At 41.9% G+C, this 19,532-nt stretch overlaps 1 pseudogene; it reads left to right on the top strand.

Annotated features, from left to right (window-relative positions):
• The first annotated feature begins 236 nt into the window (after nt 1-236).
• LOC704021 (RNA-binding protein 4B pseudogene) lies at nt 237-1,350 on the top strand (annotated as a pseudogene).
• The last annotated feature ends 18,182 nt before the right edge of the window (nt 1,351-19,532 follow it).

Raw genomic sequence — 19,532 nt, 5'->3', positions numbered from 1 at the left:
CGTTTTCTGCATGTCACTTTCCTTTTCCTGTCCATAAATCTCCTTCCACCATGTGGCTGCCCTGGAGTCTCTGAGCCTACTCTGGCTCCGGATTTGTGAATCGTTCGTTGCTCAGTTAAACTCTTTTAAATTTAATTTTGGCTGAAGTTTTTCTCTTATCAAGACAAACGATTTTTTAGGGTTCTCTCTGATGCAGGAGTTACCTCTGCCGCTGCCATCCAGAGGCGCTTGTCAGGATGGTGAAGCTGTTCATCAGAAACCTGCCCCAGAAGGCCACAGAGCAGGAGATCCGCTCTCTTTTCAAGCAGTATGGGAAGGTGCTGGAATATGACATCATTAAGAACTACGGCTTTGCACACACAGAAGACAAGACAGCAGCTGAGGATGCCGTACACAATCTGCACTACTACAAGCTTCATGGGGTGAACATCAACATTGAAGCCAGCAAGAGTAAGAGCAAAGCTTCAACCAAGTTACACGTGGGTAACATCAGTTCCACTTGTACCAACCAAGAGCTTCGAGTCAAGTTTGAGAAGTATGGTCCAGTCATCGAATGTGACATCGTGAAAGATTATGCTTTCATACACATGGAATGTATGAGGAGTGGTCAGAGGATGCAGTGGAGACCGTCAGGGGCCTTGACGACACAGAGTTTCAAGGCAAGATAATGCACGTGCAGTTGTCCACAAGCCGGCTTCAAACTGCCCCTGGGATGGGAGACCAGTGTGGCTGCTATCAGTGTAAGAAAGAAGGTCACTGGTCCAAAGAGTGCCCAGTAGATCACACAGGTTGTGTGGCAGACTTTACTGAGCAGTATAATGAACAGTATGGAGCAGTTCACATGCCTTATACCGTGGGCTATGGGGAATCCAGGTATTACAACGATGCATATGGAGCATCTATAAGCGATACTATTAGCAATGCTGGGTCTGCTTTTATGAGGCAGTAGCAACAGCGGCAGCAGCAGCTTCTGCATATAACTAGGCAGAGCAGACCATGTCCCATCTGCCTCAAGTCCAAAGTACAACTGTGACCAGCCACCTCAACTCTATTTCTGCTAATCCCTACGACAGACACCTATTGCCAAGCTCCCGCACTGCTGCCACTTCAGCTGCTATGGCTGCTGCTCCGGCCACCAATTCCTCCTATTATGGAACGGACAGAAACCTTACCGCGTTGCGCTGCAGCCATGCTCCCCACAGTTGGAGAGGGCTATGGTTATGGGCCAGAGAGTGAGTTATCTCAGGCTTCAGCAGCTACACGGAATTCTCTACATGGCATGGCCCGTTATGAACAGGAGCAGTATATGGACCGAGCCTGATGCTCAGCCTTTTAAAAACTGGAGGTAGAATAATTGCGGACTGAACCTCCGCTGCGGGCATATATGAGAACTTGCTCCGTGCGGTCCACTTTGCCAGGATGTTTCCATTGCTTCACGTTTCAGTAAACAAAAGAAGTTTGTGACCAACTATGTTTTCTTTCTTAATTTGATTCTTCTAAGTTGACTTTTCTTTCCTCCTGATACTAGTCTCTGTAGCCTTTTTACTCTGTTCCTTATATTCTCAGCCTCTGAACAGTCCTGGGTAAGGATTATGCTGGCATCCCCTTTTTCCTGTGCATTGGAACCCCTCTTATCTTGCTTTTCCTAGGAATTGAATACTTCTCCCTGCCTACCTGCAGCATCTCCTTTCTCTTTAAAATGACCGTGTAGTGGCAAGCAGCCTTTTACTCTTCTCTGTTAGTTCTGGACTCTAACGTTGAAGTTAATCTTCTGAAATTGCTAGAACCATTGGGGGTTTCGTTGTTGTTTGTTTTTTTATATCTGACCTGTGATGGTGTTACAGTATTAGCTGAAATTTAGCCTTGTTTTACTCCACTCCTCCCATTTTTTAATAATTTTTTGACAAATAAACATTTCTAACACGTAAGAAAAAAAAAGACATAAACATGAGCATGGTGGTCTGCATATAGAATATCTGGGGCTCTAAACTCCCCAATATTTAAAAGTATAATCACGGTCCTATTGTGTTTCTTATTTCTTTAGGCCGATAGGAAGATATCAAGGTTTTCCTGTGTGACAGATGATAAAAAAGATATTTTGAATGAAAGCTGCAATAAATCTACAAACTATGATTTGGGGTCTTTGCTTAAGCATGAGATATTTGATGAGGACTTTATAATGTGACACTAGTTTTCATACCTTCTGTCAAAAATAATTGCCTAAGGCCAGGCACAGTGCCTTACATCTGTAATGCAGTGTTTGGAAGGCTGAGGCTAGAGGATCACTTGGACCCAGCAGTTGGGCTGCGATTGTGCCACTGTACTCCAGCCTGAGTGACAAAGCAAGGCCCTACTTGAAGGAGAAAGAGAAGGAGAAGAAGGAGAAGAATAAGGGGAACTGCCTAAATTTAAGTGGAAATATAAGCTTTTTCAGTTAAACATACTCCTAAAAAATAGCATTTTCTTCTGGAAGTTGACTACTAAAAATAGCATTTTCTTCTGGGAGTCATTAGAAAAAAAAATATCACCCCCATTGCTAAAAGTTTATTCAAGTTTTCCATCACCTGCCCATAAAAACTCAATTGTTTTAATATTTTAATCAGGATAACTTGGGACTGTATAATAATCAAACTTGCTCACATTCAGGCATATATAATGTAAGCAATTATGTGTTTTCATTCAGTGCATTCAATGTCATATCCTAGCCATTTCCCTGTGCTATAATGAAAGCATAGTAAACATAATTTTCATGGCCCCTTAAGGTATTAGAGTTACTGAAAGAAGACCCACATGGCTAGAACACACTGAACGATGGAGATGCAGAAGGAGATGGTGCTAAAGAGGGGGTGGAGGCTAGAGTCTTTTAGGTTATGTTAGGGAATTTGGATTTCATCTTAAGTGAAAGCCAGGATAGTGGTGATTGAGAGGCTTGGGTTTTGTAGTCAGACTGACTGAGTTCAAATCTTAACTCTACACTGTTCTAGTTGTCAGTTTGGGCAAATTACTTAATTTCTCCAATCATCAGTTTCCTTGTCTGTAAAATAGGATGATAATCACAGGGTTGTGAAGACTAAGGTAATGCACATGTGTAATACATGATAATCTCTGCAAAGTGCCTGACATATTGGCTATCATTAAGTGCAACGGGAACCCATTGAAGTGTTTTTGTGTAGGATAGTGACTTGACCCTGTTTACTGTGTTTTAAATGATCCCTGTTTCCATATGGAGGGCTCAGGGTGATTAGCTAGCTGGCTATCAGAAGAGAAGGCTTGGGCCAGGACGGTGACAGTGGGAAGATGCAAGAAATATTGTAGAGGAGGAATTGAGAGAGATTTTTGATCAACTGGATGGGGGTGGTGAGGGAAGAGGATGAATCAAAGATGACTTCTAGGTCTCAGGTATGCTTGAGCTACTGAGCAGATGGGAATCCTTGAGATTTACTAAGAGAGTAGCACTGAATGAAGGAACAATTTGGGGGAATGTGTATTGGGGTGTTAAGATCAAGAGTTTGGGACATGTTAAGTTACAAAAGATCTTAGAGACATTTAAGTGGAGATGTGTGTATCCATGGTATTGGACAAATAGGTCTAGAGCTCAGAAAAATCTGAGCTGAAGATAAAAATTTAGGATTAGGTATTTCAAATCATGGAAATGGATGAAGTCATCTAGGGAGAGGGAAAGTTCATAAAGAGGACAGAGCTTAAAGCCATCCCCTAAGGAGCTCTGACATTTAGAAGTCAAGTAGAGGAGAAATGGCAGACAAAGGAGGGAATCATGGAACATCCAGAAGAGCAGAAGAAAGCGCGGGAGAGGATGGCATCATGGCAGTCAAGAGAATAGAGTGTTTCCAGAACCAGGGAGTGCTCAGTTGTGTGGAATGCTTCTGGAGCCTTCCTGGGGCAGCAAAAAGCCTCTTGTGTGTTGCAGGCCATTGCCTGCAAGTAAGGAAGTAAAGGGCACATGTGAAGTCCGTCCTTCTGAGAAGGGTTAGGATTGACCCTTTGTCTTCTTTACTGCCCATTCTTTCCCAGCTTGCCTATTAATGATTTATTTGACTCACAGCAGTTTCACATTTCTGTGTAGGGATCAGCTCTACTTTGAAGGCTGAGGATTTCAGACAACTGAGAAGCTCTCACAGAACACAGAAAGCTGCCCTGACCTCCCCAGCTGCCTCTATCCCAGGCCACAGAGGCTTCGGTCATCCCGAGGGAGCCAGCGTGTAATGAGGCTGCCTGAGGGAGCAGGTGGGCACAGCCCACACATCCCAGCAGTGACCAGATCTGCCCTGTGAGCTACCTGGGAATGGAATTTCAGCCTGGGAACCCCTGCTGCTCCTGCAGTTGCAAGAGTTGCAAGAAAAGGGCTAAGGCAGGCATGATGTGCAGTCGGAGAGCGTAGCAGAGCCTTCCAGCTCCCAGGCTTTCTTCTCTCTTTTTCTCTCCCCTTTCACCTCTCCCTCTCTTAAACCAATGTAATCGCTAAGCATATTTCTCTAAAGCCATTGATTAACAGAAAATGTGAAGTAATGCTGTTTGGATGGGGAAGGAGAAGCCTCTAGTTAAGAATAGCTATAGTTAATAAAAGCTTATTGTGAATAGTAAAAGCATAGAGGCTTTACAAATGTTACCTCACTTAATCTTCACAATAATCCTCTGATTTAGGAATCATTATCCCCATTTTACAAATAAATAAACAGAGGCTTAGAGAGTTAAGAACTTTCCTAAAGTCACATGGCGATAAGTGGTAGAGCTGAGGATTCTATTCTAGATTTCTCTCACACAGGGTCCAAACTCATCCAAAGGAGAAAAAAAATTCCAGAATGTTTCACTTATTTTGTGATTAAAGATGCTAAGTATAAATAGGATGTAGCATAGTATTCATATTATTTATGATATTCATATTTATGACAATGATAAGTGAAAAAATATAATATAAAACTACAGGCTGGGCGCGGTGGCTCCTGCCTATAATCCCAGCACTTTAGGAGGCCGAGACAGGCAGATCACTTGAGGCCAGGAGTTCGAGACTAGCCTGGCCAACATGCTGAAATCCTGTCCCTACTGAAAATACAAAAATTAGCTTGATGTCATGGCGTGCACCTGTAATCCCAGCTACTTGGGAGGCTGAGGCAGGAGAATCACTTGAACCCGGTGGGGGGAGGTTGCAGTGAGCCAAGATTGCACCACTGCACTCCAGCCTAGGTGACAGAGCACGACCCTGTCTCAGAAAAAAAAAGAAAAAAAGAATATAAAACTATAACAATCTTTTAAAAAACACGTGAGAAAACAGCAGGAGAAAATATACAAAAAACCATGTGTAATGTATACATACATCAAAATATCACATTCTATACTGTAAATATGTATAATTTTTGTCACTTATACCTCACTAAAGCTTGGGAGGGGAAACTATATATGTGTGATTGAATTTGGGGTGATTTTATATTATTCTACGTTTTGTACTTGTGATAATGTTAAATTAGACTTCTTTAAAAAATGTTTTTAAAAAGCAGGCTGGAGGCCGGGCATGGTGGCTCATGCATGTAATCCCAGCACTTTGGGAAGCCGAGGCAGGCAGATCACTTGAGGTCAGGAGTTTGAGACCAGCCTGACTGGCCAACATGGTGAAACCCTGTCTCTACTAAAAAAACAAAAATTAGCCAGGTGTGGTGGCGGGCGCCTGTAATCTTAGGTACTCGGGAGGCTGAGGCAGGAGAATCACTTGAACCTGGGAGGTAGAGGGTGCAGTGAGCCAAGAACGCACCACTGTACTCCAGGGCGACAGAGGGAGACCCTGTCTCATAAATAAATAAATAAATAGCATACTAGAAATCAAGGAAACCGGTTTGTGGCCAGCGAGACCCTTTGTGACTTCAGTATTTCATGTGTAAATTTATATTACTAGCCAAAAGTTATTAAGCAATCACTATGTTCCAGGCATGTTTACAATAAAACAAAATGGAAATCTCCCTACAGTTTTCTAAGGGAGGTATTATTATAGCTATTCTATAAATGAGGAAATGAAGTCTCAGAGAGGATGAATAGGAAAGGCAGTGGAGAGCTTCAGACCTGGCTCTGAATCTTGGCTTCCCTTCTACACGTTAACTGGCTATGAGAAGGTTACTATCTCAGAGACTCAATAATTTCTACCTCCCAGGGTTCTTGTAAAGAGTAAATGTGATTATGCATATCATGCCCTTGGCACAGAATAAAGTACAATTATCCCCCAGCATCCATGGGAAATTGGTCCCAGGACTCCCCATGGATACTAAAATCCAAGGATGCTCAAGTCCCTGATACAAAGTGCTGTCATATTTGCATTTAACCTATGCATATCTTCCCATACTTTAAATCATCTCCAGATTACTTGTAATATCCAATGCAGTATAATGCTATATAAATCATTGTTGTTAATATAATGTATTATTTCGGGAATCACAACAAGGAAAAAGTCTGTATATATTCAGTATAGATACAATTTTTTTCCCAGATATTTTTGATCTGAGGTTGGTTGAATCCAGATATATGGAACCCATGGATAAGAAGGGCCTACTGTGCTTGATGAACTGTAACTACTATTAATATTAAGCACTTTGCAAAAAATTTGCAAACTGGGGAAGGCATAATAGGAATTCAATCCTAGGGCTGTATGAAAGCAAAGTCTAGGCTCCTTTCCCCATGAAGTGCTGTCTGGGTGATCCTGTGGCATCTTCTGTGCTATTTTCCGGGTGTAACAGTTATGATCCTGACATTCTTAAATCTGCTTTTGAAATGATAGTTGAAAACATAGTGCCATATTTTGTTTCTTTTTATTTATAAAAGTGTATCTGTTGTCAAAGGCCTTGGACTCAAGGGTCAGCCCCTGATTTCTCTGCTTAAGTGAGATATGTGGGCTAGCACACTCCAACCCATTCTGGAAAGCACACTTGTGTCTGGATCCCAGGAGAGGGGGCTGGGGACTGGTCCACAGGCTGGAGATTTTGTTACTGGCTATGGCCGAGCACGTACCAGGCAGGCTGTGTTTGAATTAGCTACATGTCAGAAGGTTATAAAACACTTTTATTCCCTGTGTCCTCTTAAAAATATTTCTTTCATTTTAAATACTGGAGGAACACTACGTTATGTTTAAGATCTCTGGATCCCAAAAATTCTTTAGGGGAGTTGGTTTTCTGCCATTTGTGTAGTTAGCCTCTTCTCTAGGTCTTCTTTCTGTATGCGTTTCTACTGTGCAGAAAGATTAAGTTACCGCTAAGTGAATAATGTAACCTTTCATTCATGTTGCACATTTCTTAATGCTCTTTATGATGATTGTCAGTATTTGGTTAATTCACATAAAATGTTTTAGAAATGGAGAGAAAAGAGTTTATGGGAGTGTAGGTTATGCCACACCTGCAGCCCCCTTCTTTGAGAATGATGACCCAAATCAGTTATTCCCTACATAAAGTGGCTTGACTATTCCCTGAGTGAAACTGATCCTGTTGTTTTGGCCCCAGCTGATTAGACCAGGGATTGGTGTCCAAGCCAAAGACAATCATGTGGAAGCCGGGTATGCAGGAGGTTAAAAGCCTCAACAGAGTTTGTTGTGAAACTCTGCCCGACCGACAGAGTCTGTTTGATGGGGATAAACTGACGAGGCTTTCACACAAAGAAGGGTAGTCACGCTTCGTGGCAGGAGCTGTTGTGCCAGTTCTCCATAAGGTCTGGCATAGGGCCTGGCTGGGAAGTCCAGGAACCCAGATTACAGCTAGGGACATGGAGGATGAACTCCACACCCACAGGCAACCTGGTAATCTGAGTGCTTCTTCGCCCAGCAAACCTGAAGAACATCCCTAATATTGACCCTCAGAAACAATATAATCAAGTCCCTTCTAATGAATGAGGAAAACTGAGGCCTAGAAGACAAAAGGACCACATGGCTAGTTAGTAGTGCTCCTGGGGGAGAAGAGCTCTGATTTCTTGATTCCTGAAGTGGTACTTCAAGCTGTAGGGCTGTCTCGTGTTTTGATATGGTATGGTGATCCTATCAGCATGCTTTAGAAGATACAAATTAATAGTTGTCTTAACATTTATTCATTACGTATGCATTTATTTAATACCTGCTAAGTGGCTACAGCTGAGCCAAGAATCCAGGGGAAAGAAGAGAAAATATAGGCCTTAGCTTCCAGTCATTTATAATCAAACTGAGGAATCACACACATCAAACTACTTTATAATTAAGTGCCAATGTGAATGTATAAAATGATGGAGTAAGGGCTGTATTTACTGCAGAGGATAAAAAGACATTTCTTTTGAGTATCAAATAATAGGATTGATAGTGGTTGACCAATGTGATGCATGGAAACAAACTGTGGAGCTACCAAACTCAGAGGAAAGTGAGACTGATGGATTGGGATTGATTGGTCATGCCTGCCACGTGGATGCTGGAAGTGTGTGTTCTGTGTTGTTTTCAGGTTTCTAGTGGAGGTGGATCCGTTTTGCATAGACACAGAGGTAGACACACAACTTTTCTTTTTTCTTTCTTTCTCTTTATTTCTTTTCTTTTCTTTCTTTCCTTTTTTTTGAGACAGGGTTTCTGTCACCCACACTGAAGAGCAGTGACACTATCAGAGGTCACTGCAGCCTTCACCTACTGGGTTCAAGCTATCCTCCCACCTCAGCCTCACGAGTAGCTAGGATTACAGGCATGAGCCACTACACCCGGCTAATTTTTGTATTTTTTGTAGAGATGGGGTTTCACCATGTTGCCCAGGCTGGTCTCAAACTCCTGACCTCAAATTATCCACCAGCCTCTGCCTCCCAAAGTGCTGGGATTACAGACATGAGCCCCTGCACCTCGTCCACACATTTTTGATGCAAGTAATAGCCTAGGCAAAGACTTGAGTGTGTATGTTTGAAGGGTAATGGGGAGGCTGGACTTGGTCAATTCAAGAATGTGGGCAGATAATAGAGGCAGGTAATAGAATGACAAGTAGAAATTTTTAATTTTACCCTATGACAAGGCTACTGTTTGTGAAACTATGTGAAATGAAGGCACCAGTGGGACACTACCACTCCTCAGGAAGGGGGTGTGTTGGGATATGAAGTAGGAGTGGGGTTAGGGAGGGGATGAGATTCTGGGTGCCTCTCACTTCTACAGCACAGCACTAGTTTGTCTATTTAATACATTGTGATTTTGTATAAGAACATTTTTTGCTTTTGAAGAAACAGTTTTTTGCTTTCATAAAGCAAGCTTGAAAATCACTGGTTTAAGCAACGGAGGGTCTTTGGAGATTTTTCTCTCATGAATTTGACACTTTAGGAAGATTAACAGGGTACTAGTTTGTAGATGGGATCTGAGAGGGGTGTTAGGGTACTGTTGCAATATTCAAGTGTAAGGAGACAAAGCTCTGTTTTAGGATGAAGCAGTTGTATCAGGGCAGAGATGATTCATAAAGAACTATTTCGGGGCATGGCTAGGGAGGGAGAAGTAGTCCCTATCCAAGGATATAAATAATTTAAAATGAAATCATGCTCATCTCAGAAATTTGAACTCTATCAAATTAATTTATCATCTAGGCTATAAATTTTATGAGGGTAGAGAATTATGCCTGTCTTATTTTTCTGGTGCCTGAGACATAGTAGTATTCAATAAATGTTTGTTCCCTAAACAAATAAACAAAAATCAGATGTAATCATTGGGATAATTTCTGCTGCCAGTGGAAGTCTTGACCTCAAATTGGCTTGAACAACAAGGATATTTATCGTTTCACACACCTGAAAGATCAGAGGTAGAGTAGGTTCCAGGATCAACACAATCAGCAGCTAACTGGCATCATCAAGGACCCAAGTTCTCTCCCCCTCTCCACTCAGCACCCTTGGCATTGGCTTCCTCTTCAGGCTGATGCTCCTCATGTTGGAGGATGGCTGCCTGTATCCATCAAGCCATATGCTTCTTTGTTTAAGGACAGCAGCATAGAAAGGAAAACCTTTCCCCTAAACAGATCATACATCCTTACTTCCCATTCCCATTCTCACGCAGTAATCAGTCAAAAGAATGCCTTGTCCTGATTGGCCGAGCTCAAATCCAGTCTACCCCTGGAGCCGGGACTAGAACCACTTCCTCTCCATGCTGGAGGAGGGCGTGTTAGATACACAGACAAAATTTGAGTCTAGTAGAAAGAAATAAGGGGCATGGGTGCTGAGTTGAGTAAATTTGTCAGTCAGTGTGTGGTTTGAGGACCAGCAGCCTGAACATCACCTTCGGCCTTGTTAGAGATGTAAGATCTTAGGGCTTACCGTAGGCCCACCAAACCAGAGTTTGTTTTAATAAGAGTCCCCAGGTGACTCATATGCGAATAACATTTGAGAAACATTGCTCCATACCATACACTTTAATCCCTTTGTGGCCCTTTACCTGGCACAGGGAGCGGATAAACATCTATGCCTTCTTTCAGACTCAGGTGTGAAGAATGATCTTCAGTGCCATTGCTCTTGAGTTCCCATGCCATCTTGTTCCGATTTCTGTTATATATCTTTATCCCATTGCATCATAGTTATTTAAAATATCCAGAATCCCCAAGCACCTAGCTTAGTACTTGGTACTAAAAGGTACTCAATGAGTTCCTATCCATTCGTTCATTTATTCAACAAATTTTTATTGAACATCTATGCTACCTGGTGCCATTCTAGATTTTGGGGACACAATAGTGGACAGAGCAGTCAAAGACCTCTACTTCACAGAGTGTAAATTCCAATCACAGGAGTAAGGTATTTAAAGTTACATTATTTGTTATATTAAGTATATAACTGTAGAGTGAATGAATTAATTGAACACATATTTATTGAGTACCTACTGTATGTTGGGCACTGTTATAAGCACAGGGATAATATCCATGAACAGAAATCCCTGTCTTCAGTGGTGCTTACATTCTAGCAGGATTTAGGGACAGAATGAGAAATAATAAGTAGATAGGTAAATTATGTAGCATACAAGAAAACAATAAATGCTATGGAACAAACAGAGCACTTTAAGGGGGAATCAAGAATGCTGGGGCCATAGAGATGAAATGTTAAATGTAGTAGTCAAGGTGGCCCTCACTGATGAGGTGACAGTTTGTGTTCTAGTGGGAGGAGTGAGTTTTCTGCCATGTGACTAGGAGAATAATGGTGTACTGGAAAAAGTTAGGATGTTGCAGCTGTGGCTCAGATATTTTTTTGGAGGAAGGTAAGATAACAAGGTAGTTTGGGATTGTTGGGTTGAAGTGATTGGTGAGCTATCCAAAGGAAAATGTTCTATAGACAATGAAATATGTGGGGGTGGAGTCTGTTTATGAGGTTGAGGTGGATATATCAAATTTAGGCATCATCAGTATGTAGAATTCGTTCCCCAAGGAAAGAAGAGAGATGGAAAAAAAATCAGGGCTCACGTCTGAGGCTTAGAAAATACCCCTTATCATGGGACAGAAGGAAGAAGATATTTTTGTATTGCCCAGAAACATCACTGGGTGATTGACTGAGGTCAGTAGTAAAACAAACAAACAAACCAGCGAACACATTTTACATCTTATTTTTCCATTGTACTGATTATAGATAAAAGAGTACACTTGGGGAGGAAAAAACCTGAAGCATGGGCTGCTGAAACTTTAATACTTTTCTGAAAGGCTGTGATAAGCAAAAAATTACTCATAACCATCTGTGACTAGATAAGTTTGGTCAAATTGGCCAGTGCGACACAGGCTGTCCAGTACACTCTGCCTTGTTCTTGCAGCTTCTCCATGGCATAGGCCTGGGACTATGGCCAGGCCTGAGTGGCGGGAATTGAGCCAGCCGTGGGTGGAGCCACAGGCCAAGTGCGGGTACTTCACTGTTCAACCCATGCAGAGGAACCAACTTTTCTTGGTGGTGACCTTGGGGATGAAATCAGGGACAGAACTCAAGCTTTGATTGCTTTTCTTTTTCTTTTTCCTTCCTTTTCATTTCCTTCCTTTTCTTTTCTTCTTTTCTTTTCTTTTTTCTTTTCTTTTCTTTCTTCACAAGTCTTGCTCTGTCACCCAGGCTGAAGTGTAGTGGCACAATCTCGCCTCACTGCAACCTCCACCTCCTCAGTGCAGGCAATTCTCCTGCCTCAGCCTCCTGAGTAGCTGAGACTACAGGTATGCACCACCATGCCTGGTTAATTTTTTGTATTTTTAGTAGAGATGGGGTTTCACCATGTTGGCCAGGCTGGTCTCAAACTCCTGATCTCAAGTGATTCACCCGCCTTGGCCTCCCAAAGTGCTGAGATTACAGGCATGAGCCACTGCGCCCAGCTGCTATTTTCTTTTTATCCATAAAGGACCCCTATCTAAGCAATCCCAGTAGTGCCTGTTCTTACCTTCCCTCCCAGTGCCTTTCTCTCTTGGCTAACCATTGCCTTTATATTGTCCCCCGGTTTTCTAGAGTCAATTCTGCCTTTATTTCATTAACCCTCTCAAATATATTCTTAGAGAGCTGTAGTATGAAAAATCACACTGAAGTGTGAATTACCAACATTGTTAATAAAAGATAAGACATTTACTGGAATTCACTTGTTCATTTAGTCAACAAATATTTATTGACTGACTACTATGAGACAAGCATTTGCTAGGTCCTGGAAATAAAGCAGTGAGTAAGTAACAGTTCTGACATTTGTGAAATACATAGTCCTAATTCGGAAAGAATCAGAGAGAGTCAGGTAGATAAAGCTTACATGGTAAGAAAGTGCTAAAATAGGGATAAATTTAGGGTCATGCAGTCTTTGGGAACAAAGGTAGGAAAGAGGGGAGAGTGTTCCAAGCAAAGGGGGCAATGTGTGCAAAGGTCTGGAAGCAAAAATAAGGGACTAAGAAAAGGTGAGTGCACTGACGGGGAGGCAGTGGCATAGGAGAGCCCGCAGTGGTCAGCAATGGCCAGCGCATAAGGGCTTGTAAACCCCGTTAAGGAATCTGGACTTCATTCTGAGGGCCTTGAGAACTTAGCTAATGGTTTTAATCTGGGGATTGTCATAATCAGATCAGAATCTTAGAAAGATTACATTTGTTGCAGTTGCAGTGTGGAGAACAAATTGGAGGCACAGAGACAGGTCAGGAGGTAACCACAGTCATCCTGGCAGGAGTCGGCGGTGACCTGAGCTATGTACTGTCAGAGGGAATGAAGATAAAGGGACAGAGTCAAGAGTTAGGAAGGAGGAATTCATGATTGATTGAATGGGGTCAGAGAAGGAGAGAGAGGAGTCAAGGATGATTCCTAAGTCTCTGACTGGGATGGAAATACTCCCTAATGGTAGAATTGCAGGCATCCGTGACCTGGGTCTATAGCACAGATTTTTTTTTTTTTGGGTGGAGTGCGTGCTTGTCACACTTAAAATCACATTATGCAAACAGCTGCCTACCCCAAATATTTACCTTTGAGGATCGCTCTGGCACTTATTTTTACTTACTGGCATAGGGAGGTCTTTTGTCATGCTAGGACTGGGAGTGTTTGTGGCCTGAGTACTTTCAGAGTCTAGTAAAGGACCACAGAGTATATCCTAGAATTATTCAGGGTATTGGCAGTTTTCACCTAAATAGATGATGACTTGAGTCCAACCCCCAGCCCTCACGTCGTGAAGTTTCACTTTTATGCAATCTCTTTTCCCTCTAGATCCCATCCTTCCCGCCTCCTGTTTACAGTGGAAGCACTTGACAGCTGGAAGTCTTAACAGTGTGACATACTGAATTGAATCAGCTTTCTTTTACTACTGTTTATATCTGAGCACTATGTATCTCTCTCTCTCTCTTTCTCTCTCTCTCTCTCTCTCACACACACACACACACAGTTTTATTTAAAGATAAAGTCTGCACAACTTACAAAACTTTTAACAAAACCCCAGCCAACCTAAATTGCAATCCCTGCTATGTACATATCGACAGTGCTATACCATAGATATTTAAGTGTTATACATCTAAAGGAATCTACCTAGAAATCAAGAATTATCATTAAATATGTTTTATAAAAGTTCTCATTATAATTTATAATGTAACAATGGGTGGTTAATGTTGCACATAAAGAGTGTTGGAGTCATAAATGAGAATACTTGACAAAGCAATGAGATTTAGAAAGAAAAAAAGTGCACCTGGTCTGCCTTAAATGCTTCTTAAAAGACTCTTTCAGGAAAGTTCCTGCAAGTGAATTAAGTCTCTGTTTCTCTGGGGGCTGCCAGCACTTTCTTTGGCCAATACAACAGCTGCACCATGCGGTGCTGAGCTGCAAAAGGCACAGCACGTGGCTGTGGTCACTGCCCCAGCCCTGGCAGACTGACCTTCAGAGGCTCTTAGCTGGCACATTTAACAACTGTTAGGAGGCCAGATTTTTCACTTGTGCAACAGTGTATAAACCATTTGCTTTCAGCAGTCCATGTTAACTGAGTAGAAGGCATTTGTAAGTCGGACAGCATGACCATCTTTCAAATTAGGCCTCTTAGTTACTGGCATTGATAACCATGCTCAAGGCTAAGACGATAAAATGATATCGTTCTTCAATTCAAGGACAAACACAATGCCAAGCTGACTGGTGTTTTAGAAGATGTATCTTTACCAAAATAATAGTTTATCTGTACATCTGTGCTTTCAGATAATGGATTGTCGTGAACCCTGGCCTAAACTCCTAAAGAGTTTCACATCTCTGGAATTAGAAAAATATATAGTTTTATAGGTGTTTTCTTTTCTTCTTCAAGGGATTCTTGTTGCTGAATTATGTGTTCTACCAAGGCCTGTGGTGGAAGAGGGTAGGTTTGTGAATTAGAAAGGCCCAGTAAAAACTTTTATTTATGTGACCCCTGGTGGCTGGTGGGAGTGATTGGTAAACCCAGACAATTTTTCTTAAAGGCTAATTTCCTTCTAATAACAGAGTAGCAGATTGATGCCTGGGTCTGGTTGGTGTTTCCTGAGATTCTATTGTTGCTTGCTGTCACATAGACAAGGTACATAGAAAAGTAAATAAATGGGTCTACATTCATTAATGTATCCTCCAGATATTGTGATTAAAGTCTGCTGTGGCTATTGGCTGCCCCATTTTGACTGCCTGTCTTAGGTACAAAGACATGAACGAAAGCGAGAGTAGGAATTCCTGGGTTGGGAATTATACTTTTACCAATGCAGAGGAAATGAAAAGGTAGAAGGCTGTGGAGAAATTGGGATGAATCAGAATCATGTTGGCTTCTTTGTTCCTTGTCAAGCCCAGGTGTCCCATTTTACTCCAGCAAGGGCCAGAGCACTGGACTGGGAGCCAGGACAACTGGGTACTTTGTCCCAGCACAACCATGGACTCACTGGGAGACTGCACAAATTGATTCCCTCTAAGCCTACATTTCCTCAGTGGGAAAATGAAAATGCTGGACAAGGCAGTGCCAGTTTCTGGATCTTCCGGAACTAGTTGCTTTGCCTTTTACTATTCCCCACACTGCTAGAGATGGCTGGGGTCTTCTCCTTAGAGGTACTTCTAGTTCAAAGCTTGCAGAAATCAGTAATGGTGTGCCTTCTTTTCCAACAGATTTGGAATTGACCATGTAGATAATCTCCATCAGCAGTTCTTAAAGTAAAATCCAGAACCAGTGGAACTTGTTAGAAATGCGTATTCTTTGGACCCCCTCCAAATCTGCTGAATCTGAGATTGTGGAGGTGCGGTTCAGCAATCTGTATTTTAACAAGCCCTGAATTCAGGTGATTCTGACGCATGCTAATATTTGAGACCACTGATCTAAATGAAATATAATGCATTTGTTGAGGGTAAAAAAGCATTGGACTCTTATTCTATTATACCTTGCTGATCTTGGTCCCAGTTGGTATTTTTATCTTTTAAAACATGCCCAAGGACACTGGAGATAAGATGAAATTTGAAATGAGCTGAGTCAACTCTGTATGTCAAAAGGTTGTCACATTTAAACGTTTCTGCTTTTCTGGTGGGGGACAATTACAGAGTGGTTTAAAATATAGCCCCAGGCCTGAGCAAAGAGAACTTTGGGAAATGTAGTTTATTTATTTATTATAGGAGTGCTTTGCAGGGGAGGGAGGTTTCTGGGAACTGTCTCCCTGGAGAGGTATGAAGTTTTCCAGGGCACCCCAGACTTGGCTGAAAGAGAGCCATTTCTGCTGCCGCTGGCAGCAACTCTCTGCAAAAGCCCATGCATTTTATCTTTGCGTGTTTGTTTGTTCTGCCTGTTGAACACTGGCTCTCATACCATCTTGTTCTGTAATTCAAAACTGACTTTTTAATTAGGTCTGAAAAGGAATGGTTCCCAGGCAATTCCTTTACAAAACTGGTAAGGACAGTTGCATTTGCTTTGACTTGTTTTGATGTAATTTGTCTGAGAGGGCTGCAGGGTCGCTCTGTTTTAAGTTATATTGGGCTGGCCTCTCCCCTGTGTTTGTAGTGGGAGGGGAGGAGGGCTGAATTCTGCTCTTGGGAACTTTGTGGGGATAAGGGGAAGATCCTGGCAGATTTTTCTCTTTCATTTTTAGACAGTAAACTGAATTGGTTCATGTGTTTAAGTCCACCTGGCTCAAGTTTAGCTGTTTGGCCAGAGGAAAAGGCTTAAACAGCTAAATTACAGGGGCCATGGGGCTGCAAGAGAGCAGACTGGAAATGGTGACTGGTGTGCTAGTTCAAAATTTCCCTTTTCAGGTTCTATCTAACACAGACTGGAGACATTCTAGTTAATTCGCATACTTGAAAGCTCGGATTCTAACCTGACTTCTTGATAGAGAAAATTACTACATTTTTGAATTCCTTTTTGCTTCAACATTCGGGTGTGGGACCCTCAGGAGGCCTGGAAATCAAGGATGCAGTTGCTACCAGAGCAACCTCACTTTGTTTTGGTGGTTTACACTTTTATTCAAGATTTACTTTGGAGAAAATGTTCCACTGCTTTACAAAGTTTGAAAACCACTGATTCAGACTGGGGGTGTCCAGCCCAACCTTGGCCCTATAAATCAGGTTCGTCTACTCCCTCCTAGTCCACAGAGCAAGGCTCAGACACAGCAGGCACTGGGACCACTCCTCCTCAGCTCCTGTGCTATTTGATTTTTCCCAATAGCTTGGACTTTATTTATTTATTTATTTATTTATTTATTTATTTTAAAAATTTTTATTTTTGAGACAGAGTCTCTCTCTGTCGCCCAGGCAGGAGGGCAGTGGTGTGATCTCGGCTCGCTGCATCCTCCGCCTCCCAGGTTCAAGCGATTCTCCTGCCTCAGCCTCCTGAGTAGCTGGGATTACAGGCACGCACCACCATGCCCAGCTAATTTTTGTATTTTTAGTAGAGAGAGGTTTTCACCATATTGGCCAGGCTGGTCTTGAACTCCTGACCTCAAGTGATTTACTCACCTTGGCCTCCCAAAATGCTGGGATTACAGGCGTAAGCCACTGCACCTGGCCCCCAATAGTTCAGACTTGAGATCCACCTCTAGACCCACATTCAGCCATCCCTCTGCTTCCCCCCAACATGTGAATACTCACTCAGGTCTCCAACTGTCTGGCATCTTGTCACATTGCTAAGCACCTGCTTCAGAGACAGAAAGGCCAGCAAATGCCTCGAGCCATATGTTCTCCATAGCTGCTTGGCTTTGTAGTACTTTGTCCAGGCCTACATAACAGGTCTTCTTAGTGGCCTTGTCCAGAATGGAGTCATCCCTGCTGACTGCTCCTTGCTCTGGGGTCATCTCTACTACTGTGGTTTCGCAGAAGTTTACTATCAATAGTTATATCATGTACATCTATTTTCCAGTTTCTATATTTTTACAGTCATCTCAATTTCTATGGTCTCATACTGGGGGGTGTGTGTGTGTGTGTGTGTATGCTTTTACGTTTATAATCTTTTCATTTCTTTACTCCATTTAGTGGGATTTCAGAAGTAAATGAAGGCAAACATATATGATGAATGTTGTTTTACTAGAAATATATTGCATAAAATAAGTTTTTATTTTGATGCCATTATAGATTCACAGAAAGTTGCAAAAATACAGGTTGAGTATTAATTATCCAAAATGCTTAGGACCAGAAGTGTTTTGGATTTTGGATTTTTTCAGATTTTGGAATATTTGCATTATACTTACCAGTTGAGCATCTCTAATCAAAAAATCCGAACTCCAAAATGATTCAATGAGTATTTTCTTTGAGCGTCATTTCAGCATTCAAAAACTTTCAGATGTTGATTCGGGGGGAAATGGATGGTTGTCTCTGTACTGAACACAGACAGACCTTTTTTTGGTCATTATTTCCTAAACGATACACTATAACAACTATAACATGGCATTTGCATTGTATTAGGTATTATAAGTAATCAAAAGATGATTTTCTTTTTCTTTTTTTGAGGCAGAGTCTCACTCTGTGGCCCAGGCTGTAGTGCAATGGTGCGATCTCGGCTCACAGCAACCTCCGCCTCCCAGTTCAAGCGATTCTCCTGCCTCAGCCTCCTAAGTAGCTGGGATTACAGGTGCGCACCACCATACCTGGCTGATTTTTGTGTTTTTAGTAGAGATAGGGTTTCACCATGTTGGCCAGGCTGGTCTCAAACTGCTGACCTCAGGTAATCCACCCACCTCGGCCTCCCAAACTGCTGGGCTTACAGACATGAGCCACCGTGCCTGGCCCAAAAGATGCTTTTAAGTATTCAGGAGGATGTGTGTAGGTTATATGCAAGTACTCCACCATTATGTATAAGGGACTTAAGCATTTGTGGATTTTAGGGTGTCCTGGAACCAATCTCCCATGGATAATGAGAAATGACTGTTTCTCTCTTTTTCTGGGCACAATATTTTTTTAAACTTTTTAAATTACAAAAGAAGCGTAATGATGTTGAAATATCCAAAGAAAAAGTTAATATGTATTTCTTTACTCCCAGGGCAACCACTTGTAACAGTTTAGCATGGGTATGCCCTCATTTCACTCCATATTATCCTAATGTTGCATGTAAATAATTGGCCTAACTCATCCCTTACTGATGAGTATATTGCTTAAATTGTTTTGCTCTTGTAAATACATTGCACTGAACATTTGTTTTAATAAATTTCAGATTTTGAGCATTTCAGGTTTTCAGATTAGGGTTGCTCAACCTGTCATGTGGAGGTTTCATGTATAGTTCGCCCAGATTCCGCCAATGCCAAAATCTTACCAACTCTAGTACAGGATCAGAATTAGGAAGTTGACATTGGTACAGTTGACAGATCCTATTCAGATTTCACCAATTTTAGATGCAGTTGTGTGTGTGTGTGTGTGTACGTGTACATAGTTCTGTGCAATTTTATCTAGTGTAGACATGCGTGACCACCACCACAATCAAGATACAGGACTGTTCTACCATAAAGATTCATTATACCGCTACCTTCTAGTCATGCCTTTCCCCCTCTTCTCACTCCCAACCTCTGTAAATCACTAATCTGTTCTCTATGTCTATCATTTGGTCATTTTGAAAATGTTATATAAGTGGAATCATACAATATGTATTTGATATTGGCTTTTTTCCCACTTAGCATAATTCCCTTGAGATCCATTGGAGGTGT

This window comes from Macaca mulatta, chromosome 8 (genome assembly GCF_049350105.2).
Source record: "Macaca mulatta isolate MMU2019108-1 chromosome 8, T2T-MMU8v2.0, whole genome shotgun sequence".
In the NCBI taxonomy this organism is placed as follows: domain Eukaryota; kingdom Metazoa; phylum Chordata; class Mammalia; order Primates; family Cercopithecidae; genus Macaca; species Macaca mulatta.
This window is presented reverse-complemented; position numbering and strand designations above follow the sequence as displayed.